Source organism: Capsicum annuum, chromosome 1 (genome assembly GCF_002878395.1).
Source record: "Capsicum annuum cultivar UCD-10X-F1 chromosome 1, UCD10Xv1.1, whole genome shotgun sequence".
Classification (NCBI taxonomy): Eukaryota; Viridiplantae; Streptophyta; class Magnoliopsida; order Solanales; family Solanaceae; genus Capsicum; species Capsicum annuum.
In genome coordinates, this window is record NC_061111.1 from 123362378 (window position 1) to 123371078 (window position 8701).

The 8701-nt window shown below is 32.6% G+C and overlaps 1 pseudogene; it reads right to left on the minus strand.

Moving 5' to 3' along the window:
- Positions 1 to 2425: 2425 nt before the first annotated feature.
- Positions 2426 to 3612, minus strand: LOC107855497 (annotated as a pseudogene).
- Positions 3613 to 8701: the final 5089 nt, after the last annotated feature.

Consider the following 8701-nt stretch of genomic DNA (forward strand, 5'->3'; position numbering starts at 1 on the left):
GTGATAAGTGCGTATATCATAAGTCTTGGAATAATAATTGGCATGTTATTATTTGTCTATATGTTGATGATTTATTGATCTTTTGCTCTAACATGAATGTTATTAGTGAAACTAAAAATATTCTTAAAATCTATTTTGATATGAAAGATCTTGGTGAGGCAAATTTTATTCTAGGAATAAAAATTACTAGAACATGTGATGAAATTTCCTTGACCAGTCACATTATGTTGAGAAAATATTGAAAAATATAATTTCCTTGATTACAAGCATGTTGTAATTCCATTTGATTCTAGTGTTTACCTGTTTCCTATTTAAAGTAAAAATGATGTTATAAATCAAAAGAAATATGCTAGCATAATTGAAATTTGAGATATGTGACTGATTCTACTAGGCATGATATTGAATATGCAGTAGGAGTACTTAGCAGGTTTACTAACAAGCCAGGTAATCAACATTGGCATGCTATAACTAGAATAATGAGATATTTATTGGAACAAAAATTGTAGTTTGTTCTATAAAAAATATCTTGTTGTACTTGAAGGCTTTTGTGATGCGAATTGGAACACTTTATCAATTGATTCCCTATCCACTACTAATTACGTTTTTACTTTGGGTGGTGGTGCTATTTATTGGAAGTTTAACAAGCAAACAATTATTACTAACTCTACCATGGAGGCTGAACTAATTGTTTTAGCTTCAGCTAGTGAGGAAGTGAATTGGTTGAGAGATTTGTTATTTCAAATACCTTATTTTGAAAAATCAATTCCTCCTGTTTTAATTCATTTTGATAGCACCGTTGCAATTGGTAGAGTTCAAAATCGTTATTATAACGGTAAATCCATACCTATAAGGATAAAACACAGTAATGTGAGATCATATTTGACAAATGATACCATTAATATTGGTTATGTCAAATCTTATGATAATCTTGCAGATCCATTTACTAAGCTCTTAGTAAGATAAAAGGTCTAGAGCACATCGAGGGGGATGGGATTGAAGCCTATTGAATCTTGAGTCATATGTAAGGAAACCAAACCTAGGGACTTGAGATCATGTAACCAGGTTCAATGGGAAAAATTAATAACATGATGACTTGTTGTGAAAAATGCATTATTTATTTTATCCCTCCATATGGTGCAAGTGCATTAACTTGTAATGATGATGAGGTTGAGCTTAAAAAACTCTTAATAAAAATTTGTAGCCCGTATGAGTGGGGTGATAAAATTATAGGAGCACTCTCAACGGATTTCACCTATGTGAATGTGGAGGTAGGCTGCTTCCAATAAGAATTGGTCTCATTATCAAAGACACTCATTAAAATTGGGATAGCACAAGGCCGTAATGTGCTGGTTATAAAGCTCATGTCAACACCTTGACTATTATATGTAAGCAATAACTTTTTATTTCCCCTAAGTAGTGATAGTTCAAGTCTGAGACCACTACGACTCTGGAGTATAAATTATTGTTTTACTAAGTGAAGGTTCAATGCAGAGCACACCTTCATTATCCATGGTAATCTTCCTTCAACTAGTGGAGTCTCTTATATTAATATTAAAATGAGTGGGGGATTGATAAATTAGCATTTTAATATTTAACTTATAATATTAATTTTCTTTATTTTTTTTAATCAATATTATGATGGTTGTTTTGTCATTCTTGGCATTTAGTAACATTTGCATTAAAGTGTTTAAGATACAATTGCCTTTTTATCTTTTTCCTTAAAGTGGGGTTACTGCGTTTGTTAAGGCACGTACATGCATGGAATTGTTTATCATATATTGCATTTAGTTCTTTTGACTCTTGGTTATAGTGGATGAATTTGGCCATCATTTTCATAAGTTTCATGTAACTTACACTCTTTATTCCTCCATTATCCTATTCTTTATGTCGTGTAACTCATGTAACTCTTGTACCTAAAACTCATTGATATTCCATCCTTACTATCCCATTTATTCTTCCTATTCATTGCATGGAAGAGTTCTTCACCTATAAATAGAGGTGGGTCTTGCATGGTTTTTAGTAACACAAGATAATAGAGTTTCACAATAAAAATTAGTAAGAAAGATAGTTTATTAGTTGAAGGGAGGTATTCTTTTTGTAGAGCTTTGAACTCAACTCTTGTCCAGATTTGTTGAGTTATTCTTTTTGTGATAAAGGTTGTTGTATCCTGGAGGGAACAAGTCAAGAAGATTACTGCTGGACCGGTGAAATATTTTGTTGTAGTGGACTTGAATCTCCTTAGAGAGATCAAGATATCTGTGCCTCGGCAGAAGAAGACATTCTTTTCTTTTTTCTACACTTGTAATTTTTTATTGTAATTGTAATTTCACCAACACTTACGAATGAAAAGTTTTTGTAAAATCTCCCAGAAGAAGATTTGGTTGAAAATTAGATGCTAATATTAACAAGTGAAAGATTTACTGCCCTATAATTGTTGAATTTGTTTGCAATGTTCGCTTACTCTTGGAATAGAAGTTAAGCTTTCTGTGTATCTTAGAACTCTTAAACTTTCAAGATGACCATTCAAATTGAATTCCTTGACTTCGTACAAATAAAGATCATAGGAAATTAAAAATCCATTTATGGTCTGCAAAAGCAATAAATGATCCTTCCAGATAGCCAATGGGGTTTCAATAGGAACAGGAAGAGGTCTTATTGTGTATTTCTTAATCCAAGATTCACTTGCTCCGTACTCTTTCATCATCCAAATATCAAGAAGATCTTCTGCTGGATCAATTGAACACATTGGATTAGGGTAACAAATCAACGCTAGCAACTCATTTAAAACTACAAGCCCATATCGTGGCCCATAAATAGTACATGCACTAGGCATATCAAAACAAAGAATAACCAACTTGTCAGTTATTGTAAACCAATAAACTGCATCCTTGTAGTACATTTTAGAGCAAGGCAAGTAATATATGGATAAAAATTCTAAATCATGTTCTCGCCAAGAATCAATGCCCAAATCATAAATATCAACTTTGGGTTCTCTAGGACCAGGATAGTCAGTAGGAGGATCCCAGTAAATATCTAAAAGCCTGACAGCCTTATAGTCATTAGATATTGAGTCAAAGCCAAAACCAATAGCTTCAACTGAATGATGGTAACCTATTGGACATCCGAAAGGGCTAGGTGGAATCACAAGATATTGTCTGGTAGTTGGATTGAGTATGATGATGATAAAAGAATCCGTCAAAGCAATCAAACCATTGCAAGAATCGATGAGTTGACTAAAAATTGTACAACAAGCAGAGGTAAGATCTATCACATTTATATCTGGAAAAAAAGTGCTAAGATTATTATTGTCATCACCAGAAAACAAAGATGTGATGCTTCTCAATTGCTCTGGTTCATCTCTAAAGGTGCGGATAAAGAGAATGAATTCATTTTTTGTAGTTGTGATGCGTTTGAGATGTTGTTTGATGAAAGTGTTAGATAAGATGAGTGTGGACCAAAATTTAGAGATACATTTAAATCGCAAAAGAGATTTTACTGAAAATCATAAAAGTATACCGATCACCACATCTTGAGGCAATTTGTTCATGATTCTACTCATCATCTTTGATTCTTGACCATGCAATGCGCATCGTACCTTAAAAATAATGTTTCTCTGAGTAGCAGTATCTTAGGATTTCTATTTTAATTTAAATTTTTTCCAAAAGCTAAGTCACTGCATCTTCAGCTTCCTAACGAACACCTTGTCAACCGTGCGTGTTTTCCTAGTTCTGATGGCTTCCCATGCAACATTTTACGTTTCACAATGAACTTTTACAAGTCACGAGAGAATCGTTATTTACCCGTGGAGCCACATTATTATAATATCCCTTCAGTGCATATTTTCATTTATTATGTCATAATAAACTAGTAAACTTAGCCACTCTTCGCGCAATTATGAAATACGTTATTAAATATAATTTAATTTATTTTTAACATATTAAAAAATAATCAAAGAACCTTAAATTGTGAAACTCGATCGTAGAATGTTTTGATCGTATATAATGATACCCAAAAACATGCAGTATCATATCAATATACACAAAATAATTTTTTCAGCCCTAGAGTATATTGTGAACCTTTTCACTTCAAATATTATAAATTTGTGACCAATTAAATTCACTCTGTTATTATCGTCCTAATTAAAAGAAATTGCATAAAAAATTTGTATAACTTATAAGCCTAATAGATTACGATAAATCTTCTTCTTAATATTTGGAAAGATATTTAAATGTCAAAAATGACTACTATTAAATTATTGTCATCGTGAATAACTAAACTTCAATTGCAATGAGTTATTTAGATTGAACTAATGCAAATTAGGAGGAATAATTATTTTTTTACAAAAAATAAGAGAATATTGATGCAAATCCTAAATTTTTGAATTGAAAAAAATCAAGGTGATAATTTAATTGATGCTAACACTTTTCAAGTTTTAGAAAAAACCTCTAGTGTCATACTTTAAAAGCCTCAATAGACATCCACCACCACAATATTTTTGTCCAAACCTCTTGCCTGCCACCTATAATGCCTCTTCATAGTCTTGATCATAATCACACTATTGCAAAATGTTAAGTAGTAACAAGAGAAGTTGTGGGCATTTAAGCATATATAGCAGAACAATGCAGTGGGGCATACCAATGGAGATAGAAGATTTTCTATAACTAATGATACAATAAACTATTAATCATAAAGACAATGATAATGACATCATAATTAAATGAAAAAATAGTGCATGATTCTTGTGGTCTTCTCATTAACCACATACAGTTGTGAAAGACAAATAACATTACTAAATAATTTTAGAATGTAACATTTTTTACAATCTTTTTTAGGTAGTAATCTTGAAAGGTAGTTTAGACCAACATATGATTTTAATGATCTATAAAAATCTAAAAGTATTGAGAAGTTTATTAACAACAAAAAATAAAAACTTGAGGATTGCATTCTTACATCATTATTTTAATATTTTTTCTATGAATTAAACTATATTTTAGAAAGTACTACGAATTAACTTTACATTTTCATTTTCTATCAATAGGATAATTAAAATTCATCTAAGGATACATATATAGTTTCTTAAGCAACATGCACATATGAGTTGTCTTTCTTTTCCCACTTTCAAAAACACAATACCTTGAGTCATCAATAAAAAGATAACTAAGCATAAAAAATGTAAGGAACACTATAGCTAAGAATTGAAAGTAAAATATGAACTATATTGCATTATAACATAACCAAATAATTCTAAAATGGAAGAAAAAAATAAGCATAAAAAATGCAAGAAAATACTATAGCTGAGTTAAAGGAGAAAGATATAGTATATTGCAACAAAACATATTCAAATTATTTGAAAAATAAGATGAAAAAAAAGAGACAAAATTAAAATTACTTTTTAAAGAGATTTTTTATTCATACCTTGAAGGAGCCAAAAACAAAAACAAACTCCTATATTGCTAACACTTCAAAGTATATCATTGCCAATATGACTCAAAACTGTTTTATTTAACATTTATGTGAGATTTCAAGGGTCATAAAACTATTTATTAAATATTTGGAGTTATAAACATGAAAGGTTTGGAAGTTATGGATATTACTAGTACTAATTAAGAGTAGATATTATGAAGACAAAAAAATATGATGATTTTTTATAAAACTAATAATTAAAAATAAAAAAATTAGATATATAGAAATGGAGGTTATAGATAGGTGTGACATCACCTTGTCTATGACTCTCCTTTATATTATATATAAATTTTTAGCTATAAATCTGATAATACTATTTTGTATGGAATAATGTTTATTTTAATTTATTTAACTTAATAAAGCATTACATGGAATAGATTATTTATTTATCTGTTTCCTTTTACATAAATGGTAGTAAATTAATGTGTATAGCTTTTTAGCTTACAGCTAAAAGATTAATCTTTCGTTTAATCATAAAGTTTAAGTTCGCAATGTGAGATAAAAGTTATACACGTCATTTGAATGGTCTTACCATAAGATTAAAGTAGCTTATCTTGTGCTAGAAATTTTTATACATATATATTATTTAACATGATTACATAGAGATAATTGTTGTACAACTAAATTTCGAGTTGGAAAAATAAATAAATCGAGACAAGAAAAATATTGCAATAATCGTTTTATTGATTTCAATAAGTGAGTGTTACAATCTCTATGAATCCTCTGATTCGCCTTTTCAAATATAAATTCAAGGGCTTAAAGCTTGATCTTGAAATTGAACTTTATGTATTGATTTGAGGGACTTGATCTTGACTTGTGCTTAAATTCAAGGGATTTTGAGTTTGTTCTTGAATATTGCGGTCCTGATTTTGAATCTTGATGTACTCGATTTGAATGTTAGAGCTTTGTAGAGAAATTGCAGCATTTGATCCATGAGTTTTCTCTTGCTTCTTGTTAGAGTTTTGGGGGTGTTTTTCTGAATTATGAGACCCCTATTTATAGTTGTGGAAAGGGAAGAGTCATGATGAATATGGACTTTCTTTGACCAGTCAGATTTAAGTGACATGACATCTTTTATGGGCTTTTTATTTCACTGGGTCTGCTATATCATTTTGAGATGTGGCATGACATCTTTTGCAATGTCTTGATTTTTTTTCTCAATTAGAAGACGCACCTTCTCATGTAACTTCTTCATCGACTCTGCCCGCTTGCTTTCATCTAAGCTAATCATAACATCACTAGGCAAAGGAGTTAATTCCAAAGGGGTAAGGGGGTTGAGGCCATAGATACACTCAAAGGGAGTCATTCCCGTAATTGAGTGTATGACACAGTTATATACAAACTCAATCAATGGTAGGTGTTTCTCCTAAGAAGTCAATTTTCCTTTTACCATGGAACGTAGCATAGTACCCAAAGTCCTATTTACTACTTCCGTTTGACCATCATTTTATGGGTGGCAAGATGCAGAGAATAACAACTTGGTTCCAAGCCTACCCCACATGGATTTCCAAAAGTGACTTAGGAACTTAGAGTCCCTATCACTCACAATGGTCCTCGGAACACCATGCAACTTGACAACATTATCAACAAACAAAGAGGCCACACTAGGTGCATCATCACATTTAAAGCATGGAATAAAGTGTGCCATCTTAGAAAACCGATCGACCACAACAAAGATACTATCCTGACCTTGTCTAGTCCTAGGAAACCCTAACACGAAATCCATAGATATGTTAAGCTAAGGGCGTAAAGGAGTGGACAGCGGGGTGTACAACCCATGAGGTAGGAGCCGTGATTTGGCTCCTTTGCAATCTATGCATTAGCCACAAATTTGGCCATATATTTGTGCATTTTTGGCCAATAGAATTGCTCCTCCAATATTCCAAGGGTCTTTTCGATCCCAAAGTGACCCATTAGACCACCATTGTGTGCTTCCCGCGCAAATAAATCTCTCTAAGAATTGAAGGGTACACACAATCGTCTACCTTTAAACAAGTATCCATCAAACTTGGCATAGGGATTTGAACCCCTAGATGAATCCCACTTGTCCCTACCCATTTCTTCGCATTCCCTAATGATAGGAGCAAAGTGAGGGTCCTCGGGATAAAATTCTTTCAAACTCTCAAAACCCACTAATTTTGAAGATAATGTTGACACAAGAACATGTTTTCTAGACAAAGCATCAGTTACTACGTTGTCCTTACCTTTTTGTATTGAATAACATAAGGGAAGGTTTCAAGAAACTCAATCCATTTTGCATGCTGCTTGTTAAGATTGTCTTGTGCCTGAAGATGCTTCAAGGATTCATGGTCCATTCGGATCACGAACTCCTTAGGCCACAAATAGTGCTGCCAAGTGGCCAAAGCTCGAATCAAGGCATACAACTCTAGATCATACGTGGAGTAGGTTAGAGTTGCTCCTTTGAGCTTTTCACTAAAATAAGCAATGGGTTTTAAATCTTGTATCAAAACAGCCCCTATGCCTACTTTACTAGCATCGCACTCAACTTTGAAAGTCTTATCAAAGTTGGGGAATTATAATAAAGGCGCGGAAACGAGCATAGCTTTCAAGGTTTCAAAAGCCTTAGCTTGCTCTTCACCCCACTTGAAGGGTTGGTCTTTTCGAATAACCGCGATCAAAAGAGCGGCTATGGTGCTAAATCCTTTGACAAACCTTCTATAAAAACTAGCTAACCCATGGAAGCTTCTTACTTCGCTAATGGTTTACGGGGTTAGCCAATTTTTGATAGCATTTATCTTGGATTCATCCACTTTGACCCCTCTTGAACTAACAACAAAACGCAAGAAAACAACTTCATTAACACCAAAAGAGCACTTCTCTAGATTTGCATACAACCTTTCCTTTCTAAGGACATCAAACACACGTTGTAAATGCATCACATGCTCATCAATTGACTTACTATAGACCAAGCCATCATCAAAGTAAACAGCAACAAACTTTCCAATAAATGGCTTCATCACATGATTCATTAGCCACATTAAAGTACTTAGAGTATTTGTTAGGCCGAATGGCATAACCATCCATTCATAGAGACCAAATTTAGTCTTGAAGGTGGTTTTCCATTCATCACCGGGTTGCATTCTTAATTGGTGATAGTCATTCCTTAAATAAATCTTGGAAAATAAACACGAACCATTCAATTCATCAAGCATAGCATCTAACCTAGGGATAGGGTGATGATATTTTACCATAATCTTATTGATGGCTTGGCAGTCCA